Source organism: Bubalus kerabau, chromosome 17 (genome assembly GCF_029407905.1).
Source record: "Bubalus kerabau isolate K-KA32 ecotype Philippines breed swamp buffalo chromosome 17, PCC_UOA_SB_1v2, whole genome shotgun sequence".
NCBI classification, from domain to species: Eukaryota; Metazoa; Chordata; class Mammalia; order Artiodactyla; family Bovidae; genus Bubalus; species Bubalus kerabau.
Genome location: NC_073640.1, coordinates 26,249,191 through 26,256,685, shown reverse-complemented (window position 1 = coordinate 26,256,685; position 7,495 = coordinate 26,249,191). Strand labels below are relative to the sequence as shown.

Sequence of the window (7,495 nt, the reverse complement as noted above, 5' to 3'; positions counted from 1 at the left end):
AATCTGAAAGTTCTTAGGAGAGCTTGGGAGTCACCTATCATCTGTGATACCTCAGTCAGGAAAACCCTGGAGTCCAGTTAAAGAAGGTTTATTTCCCTCCAAGGCTCCTTAGTCACTGGGGCAGTGATAAATATGGCATGGAACATGGCTCTCCCCAACTCCCAGACCAAGAAGGCTCTGAATTAGCGTCAGCTCATAAGGAACAAATGAGAAGGGGGCCCCATAATTTTGTGAAAAACCAGGGAGAGAACATGGCACATGATTTATTCCCATCACTCTGTAGCTGAGGCTCACTCACACCAACTGCGCAATCGCAGGCCAGCCGTCTACCCAGGCTCAGAGCCCGGTCCGGACACACGCGAGCTCCGATGGCACCAGAGGGTCAGCCTAGCTCAGGGCCAGCTGGTCCTTCTTCTTCTGCAAGACCTGCTCCTCCCACCGCGCCTGGTCCAAGGGCGTTGAGCACCACAGGCCGGTACTTCTCTGGAGGAGCCCCTTGAGCGCAGCAGGTAGGGCTCCATGCCGCGCAGAGGTACCGGCAGATGGAGGAACTTCCGACACTGAGGTCGCAGTCGCACATCTGGGCCCCCGCACTCACCAGCGGCCCACGAAGCCCACATGCAGGATGCGGTCCAGGAAGCGGGTCCAGCAGGGCTGCAGGGAGCCGCAGCGGGCCTGGCAGAGGCCGGCCAGGGCGTCGAAGGGAGCTTCGTACACCAGTGAACAGAGGCCCAGGGCTCACCGCGACCCGGCGGCCAGAGCAGCTGCCGCTGGGACACTTCCGACTCAGCTGGAGGGTGCCGGCCCGTGGAGCCTCGCCCCCTGGAAGGCCGCCTCGCTCTGCCCCGGGGCGCAGGACGCAGCCGCGCCCGGTGTACACGGCCGCCAGCCTGCCTGGGCCCGCGCTGCCGCCGCCTTGTACCCGCAGGCCTTAGTCCTGGAGCAGCGCGCAAGCCTCGGCACCCGACCGCGCCCACACGCCGGGCTTTATGGTCACAGCGTCACCCTCCTCTCCGCGGCTTTGGAACCAACATCTCTCCAGAAAAGCCGCCTCCCTTCTCTTCCGCTTGCCCGGGTAGGTCGAGCAGAAGGCCGGGAGTCTCTTCTGGCAAGCGCCAACAGTGTGGTTCTTGACGGCAACCCCCCAACCCTCGGCCTTTTCTTTCTTTATGTATATATTTTTTAAAGTATAGCTGACTTACCCTGGAGGAGGGCTTGGCAACCCACTCCAGTATTCTTGCCTGGAGAATCCCTATGAATAGAGGAGCCTGGCGGGCTGCAGTCCATGGGGTCGCAAAGAGTCAGACACGGCTGAGTGACTAAGCACAGCACAGCTGACTTACAATGTTTCAGGTGCGCAGCAAGGTGATTCAGTTATACATATACACATATATTATGTTTGAAATTATTTTTCATTATAGGTTATTACAAGACATTGATTGTAGTTCCCTGTGCTATATAGTAAACCTCTTTTGTTTGTTGCATATCTATTTTTTAAATCAGAAATCTAACACTCTATTCATACTGAATCAAACATGTGGAATCAAAATGTCATAACTTTTTTAGTTAGGCAAAAATTTGTGTTTTCTAAAGTATTATACATATTATTTATATGGCCTTTTAAAAAATTATATTTAAAAAGTCAGATTTTAGAACTGCTTAGAAAAGAAATAGAGCCAGGTCTGGATTTTATCTGTCTCTCTACCAGCGCAGTGACAGTAGGCATCTTGCTTCTTGCAAGAAGCAGAGGTTCTGCTGGCGCTGGCCACACGGGAGCTGTGCCCAGAGCATCTCAGGGAGAAGTGCGCCCCAAGTGGGGGCAGCTAGAGAGGCCAGAGATCACAGAGGTGAAGAGGTGAGCTTCGCTTTTAAGGAACCTGGAATCAAGCTGGCACTCAGCCACGTACTACTGTTTGGCTTCAGGCAAGTTATTTAAACTTTCTGAGCCTCAAGTTTCTCCAGTGAAAATGAGGATAATACATCAGAGCAGCTCCCTAGCATTGTGGTAAGGGTCTTCCAGAGTCATGCCTTTATGGGCGCTCAGTGTCTGACCTTTAGTAAGTGCTCCGTAAGTGGCGGCTGTTACACTTATTGTATTCTTATCATTGTCTTCCCTAAGGGTCTGACCCATTTGGTGAATGTGGTTGCTCACTTCAGAACAGTCTGCCCACCAACTTCCTCCCCCACAAGGTGAGCAAGGATAGGCCTTGGGACTAATTCATGATAGCCTGGCTCTGGGTTCCTTTCACAAAGGGCATGTGGGCCCATCGGGCTGCTGAGCCAGCTGGTGGTCGTGCCCACCCCTGGGCCCAAGCTGAGGAGCCTCGCCTAGGTTCATAGTTTGGGAGGGCAGTGATGGTAGCAGCCACTGCCCTGCTCTGTGGCTACTGAGATGATCACATTCTAGGGTGCTAAAAATGACCGTAATCATTGTTTAACACATTTGGTTGAGTTTCATGCCTTTTTTTTTTTTTTTTTTTGCTATGTGCACAGATGACTATAGCTTTTAAAAAAAAAAAATACAAGATTTAAGTACCTGAATCTCTCCTTATGCGTTGTTACTAGAGAGCAAAAAAGTTCCATGAAATTTGCATGTGTGTGTTTGGGTCTTTTGCTAGCCTCAAGTTTCCATAACTACATCTGTTTAAGATTCTGTGGGTATGGAAATCTCATATTGTTGATCTAGAAGAGCTATTTTTGCTTTACCAAAGGCCAATCACACAGGTCAGTGGCAACCCTCCCTCCTTGCTCAATTGCTATTCTTTGGGCATTAATTTTAATGTTTAAATAGCAAGTGCATTTTCCTAAGGCTGCATAAAGCACTAGATAAGCAGAAGACCACTGGCTTGGGAAGAGCAGAATGCTCAGCGAAGCTTTTCACATACAGAGAATGCTGAATATCTCCACCATTATTTAGCATCAGAATCAGTTATGGTTGTCTGACTGATGGACAATTTTTTCCCGACCTGCTCTCTTTGCAAGTGACCTATACTGTCTAGACAGTTGCATATTATTTATACATTCATTTCAGATTTTATGGGCTTTTTTTTTTCAGCAAAGTTGTGCAGGTTTCATGCAGCCAACTATTGGAAATGTACTTCACGAAAAGCCATATAATTGCACTAGGCGAATGCTGCTTTCTTAGAGTTGTGTCACCATTAAAATAAAAAAGTGGGTCTTGTTTTTTTTTTTTAAGGAAAGACCATTATATGAGCTCCGAAAGAAAATGAGACCAAACTTTCCAACTTCAGCTCACACACACACACACAGACACACACAAATGCCCCTCCTATCTTCAGAGTACCAGCAGCAGACCATGGAGAGAATTAAAGACAGCTAATTTCAAAGGTTCTTAATCAATTCAAGTTGATCCCATTTGTTGATTAGGGAGTCAAAATGCATTATTTGCATTCTGTTTCAAATTCAGAATTTTCTTGAGGAGGTTTGAGGCTGGAGAAATCTCTTTCAGAGGGATCCCCTTGGGCAGAAAGGGAGTTAATTTGAAAACTCTGGTGAGTCTGATGGGTTGTGAAAGTTCCACATGAAACATTTATAATGGCTCCTTTCAGGGTGGTGGATTTTGGGTGAGAGAGAGAGAGAGAGAGTGTGTGTGTGTGTGTGTGTGTGTGTGTGTGTGTGTGTATACTCGTGCACATGAGGATTCTTCAGGAGTCATGAACCAGTGCCTGAAGCTTTGTGTAGTTATCTGGGGAGTAAACAAAAGGCCCCATTTCCATCCAGATACTTGGTGTTGTGTAGACTTTACAGCTGGAGAGGGGAGATGAGTATGAAATTTAGGATTCAATGGAGGGACAGTCCCTTCCTGAGGTGTGTCTGAAGCCGGGGGCTAGTTCTGTGCAGACCTCAGAGCCCGAGTCTGACCAGTCTGTCTGCTGTGGATGCCCAGTTTGGAACTCTGTCTTCTCCTGGCTTCATTGTGGGGTGACTTTCTACATGAGACTAAAATTAGAAATCAGTTCCTTCATGCCTGCTGAGCTCTCGGAGACATGCCCTGACCAGCCTCAGAGGAAGTGACCCCAAGGACCAGTTCCCTGGGAAGGACATGCTCGATGTAGCCAAAAGTGAGGGCATACATCTGGAAGTCCCTACCCTGCCGCCCCCAGCCCAGATGATTTTCGCTTGAAAAATCCCAGCCCTGCTTAGAAAAGAAGCTTGTCGATATGTGTGCCCTACATATTGGAAGACACTATTTCTTTGGGGCAAGATTATACATTAACCTATTTACATCTCATTTATGTCAAGTGGAGATGGTGAGGGTGAACATTTCCTAGGAATTATTGAAGGAAAAAAATGTAGCCTCAGCTGGATACAATTTGTTCTGTGTCTTTGGAGTCTCAACCTCTAAGCCCCTCAATATGCACTTGCTTCCCATGCTCCTTGAGGAGTCACAGTTGACACCTTAAAATTGACCCTGGCCACCAAATGGTCCACCATGTTCTGTTTATCAGCCAACACCAACGTTCAGTTGTAAACCTTGCTTACTAGGTGGCTAAAGTTACTTGAGGTGTAAAAAAAAAAAAAAATCACAGTGGAGAAAGCAAACAGTTCTCACCACTCTTGTAGAAGGGAAAAAAGTTTTACCTGTCTAAATACCAATTCTAAAGCACACCATTTCCTTCGATAATGCAAAGGGGTCCTTTTCAAAGGCTGTTTCTTTCTCAGCCTTGATTTTATTTTCCATTCCGCTCCTACAGTATAAGATTAATTCCCACTTTCTGCATATTGCCTGGAGTTCAGCACACATGTTCACCGAGGTGTACAGTCCTCAAATAACTTTGGTGCCTCTTTCACCCACTGTTAGGAAGTATATTTAAAAGAAATTGCCTTTTATAGATTTAAATTACAAAAGTACTGATATCATGCAAAAGGCAGTTTAACTCATGCAAGCATACAAATAGGTAAATCTTAGGGAAAAAGATACCAAAGCTAATATGAATGTAAATAGGATTAGCTGCCTGCATTAGCAGCTCCTGTGAAATTTAAAGTACTTTCTGTTAGGTTATTCTTTAAAATACACCTATATTTCATGTGTGCATTTGTAGATATTTGGGAATATATTTTACTTTGTCTTGGGCTTGAGTTTCGTAACAACTATAGACAACAGTCCAGACCCCTGCTTATTGACAGCCAAGGTAGAAGGGGAATTTAACTTTCTTGATGATTAAATATTCATTGACATAGAATTTTAAATCTCTAGGACAATAGGACGAACTTTGACCAAGAAAGCATAGATTCATGCTGCAAAGAAATTAGAAAGCCGAGTATATAGTAGTTTTATTTTTCTTTTAAGAAAAGCCTTGTGTGTTCTCAAAGATGGATTCAGAGGTAAGTGAGCTGTTTAGAGCCAGGAGGCGAACAGTAGCCAATGGGCTGGATCCAACTCTCTGCCTGTTGTTGTTCATCTTCCAAGGTTAGAATGGTTATCAATGGTTATTAAAAAATCGAAAAAGAGTACTTCATGACACATAAAAATTATGTTAAATTCAAAACTTAGTATCCACAAATAAGCTGTATTGGAATATGGTCACACTCATTTGGTTACTTTTTTATTGGCTACTTTCTCACTCTACTAGCAGATTTGAGGAGCTGGGGTAGTGACCTTATGGCCTCTAGGGTCAGGATTTACCATCTGCCTTTCAGAGGAAAAGTTTGCAAAGTCTAGATTTAGAATAAAAGTATTTTTATGCACATTATTATCACAATTACATTGTTGGAGTTGGAAATCACTTGTGAAAAGAATATCATGTATCTGTTTTTTGTTTAGATTATTTTCTTAGTTGGAAGCATCAGAAACAGATTATAGGTAATAAGGCATTTTTTAAAATTAAGCCACAAGCTAACAGAGCACCTAGGACCACAGGTGTGAGACTTTGGGAGGAGGTATGGTCAACTGAGAGGGAAGAGTCTGGATTTGGGGGCCAACTTACTGCGCTCACATCTCTAGTCTGTGACGTAGAATATTGTATATTACTTCTCTGTGCCACAGTTTCCATATCAGTAAAATGGGGGTTGGACTTGCGTGGCAGTCCATCGGTTAAGACTCCATGATGCTTTCAGTGCAAGGAGTGGGGAATCGATTCCTGGTTGGGGAACTAAGATCCCACATGCTATGCAACACAGCCAAAAAATAGAAACAGACAAAATTAAAAAATAAAAGGGGGACAATAATGACAATTTGTCTCATGGGGTTGTTGTCAGAATTAAATGAGATGAAGTATTATCGTGTGTTTAAAAGAGTGCCCAGTCTTTGCAAAACTCAATTATTGCTGGTTATTTTATTCTTTTAAAAAATAGGGTGTTGGCATTTAAATCTTTGTGAATTTTGAGAGTTGATTTCCTTGTTAGAAGCACTTACTCTTTAGGTCACAGTATGTTTTTTAAACTTCTAATTTTGTATTGGGGTATAGCCAATTAACAGTCTTGTGATAGCTTCAGGTGAGCAGTGAAGGGACTCAGCTGCACTTACTTACACATGTGTCCATTCTCCCCCAAACTCTCCTCCCATCCGGGTTGCCACAGAACCTTGAGCAGAGTTTCATGTGCTATACAGCAGGTCCTTACTGGCTAATCCATTTTAAGTGTAGCAGTGTATACATGTCTATCACAAACTCCCTTCCCTTCATTCTTCCCCCTGGCAACCATAAGTTCGTTCTCGAAGTCTGAGGTCACAATATTTTGAAAGGGTCCATTAGGTAATGTCACTCGAAGGTTTTGTTAGCAGAACACTTCTGTGTGATGTGCATGTCAGCTGAGGATAAAGTGCTCAAAATGCACCTTCCAAGAGTCCTTGATCAGTTTCCTCAAGCTATACTGAGGAATGGATAGGGCCAAAAGAATCGCTGAATTGATTTGCTTCAATCCAGTCTGTCCTGTATTACCTAAGTTTAGATTTAGTTAAGTCTGTTCAGTTAGCCTGTTGTTTTCACACGAGGACATCAAGGTCCAGGGACTGGAATAGACTCAGCCAAACCACACAATAAGGCAAGCCCAGGGCCCTGAGAGAACTCAGGACTTTTAAACCTGGAGCCTAACAGTAGAAACACATGCACTCAGAACCCCTTTTCTTAGACCATGATACCCAGCCCTTAGTACATATGCAGTAAATACAAGAACAACACAGACAACAAGAAGGAATGAATAGAAGATCTATTTGAAATCTTCCAAGTCCCCTAAAACACACACAAATATGAGAAAGGTTTATTCCAATGGTTAAATAAAGAGCACTGTCCACAGAGAACTTTTTATGATAGATCTGCCCTGGTATCTTATACCTGAGCACCTGCTATGATCAGTAGAATCTAGTCTTTCACTTTTTCTGCCAGTAAGAGTTTGAATTATTAGTGATTCAGCCCATATGTATTGAGCTTATGCTTTTTCCTTTGCTTTTTTGCCTACTCATTATTTATATTATAGTGGTATGTTTTATGAATCTCTGTAAACCACCTCCAATCCATATTGGAATAAGGTAAAATGT

At 44.0% G+C, this 7,495-nt stretch overlaps 1 pseudogene; it reads right to left on the bottom strand.

The window, feature by feature from the left end:
• Window positions 1–387: 387 nt before the first annotated feature.
• On the bottom strand, window positions 388–4,702 carry LOC129630599 (mitochondrial import inner membrane translocase subunit Tim29-like; annotated as a pseudogene).
• Between the last annotated feature and the right edge of the window lie 2,793 nt (window positions 4,703–7,495).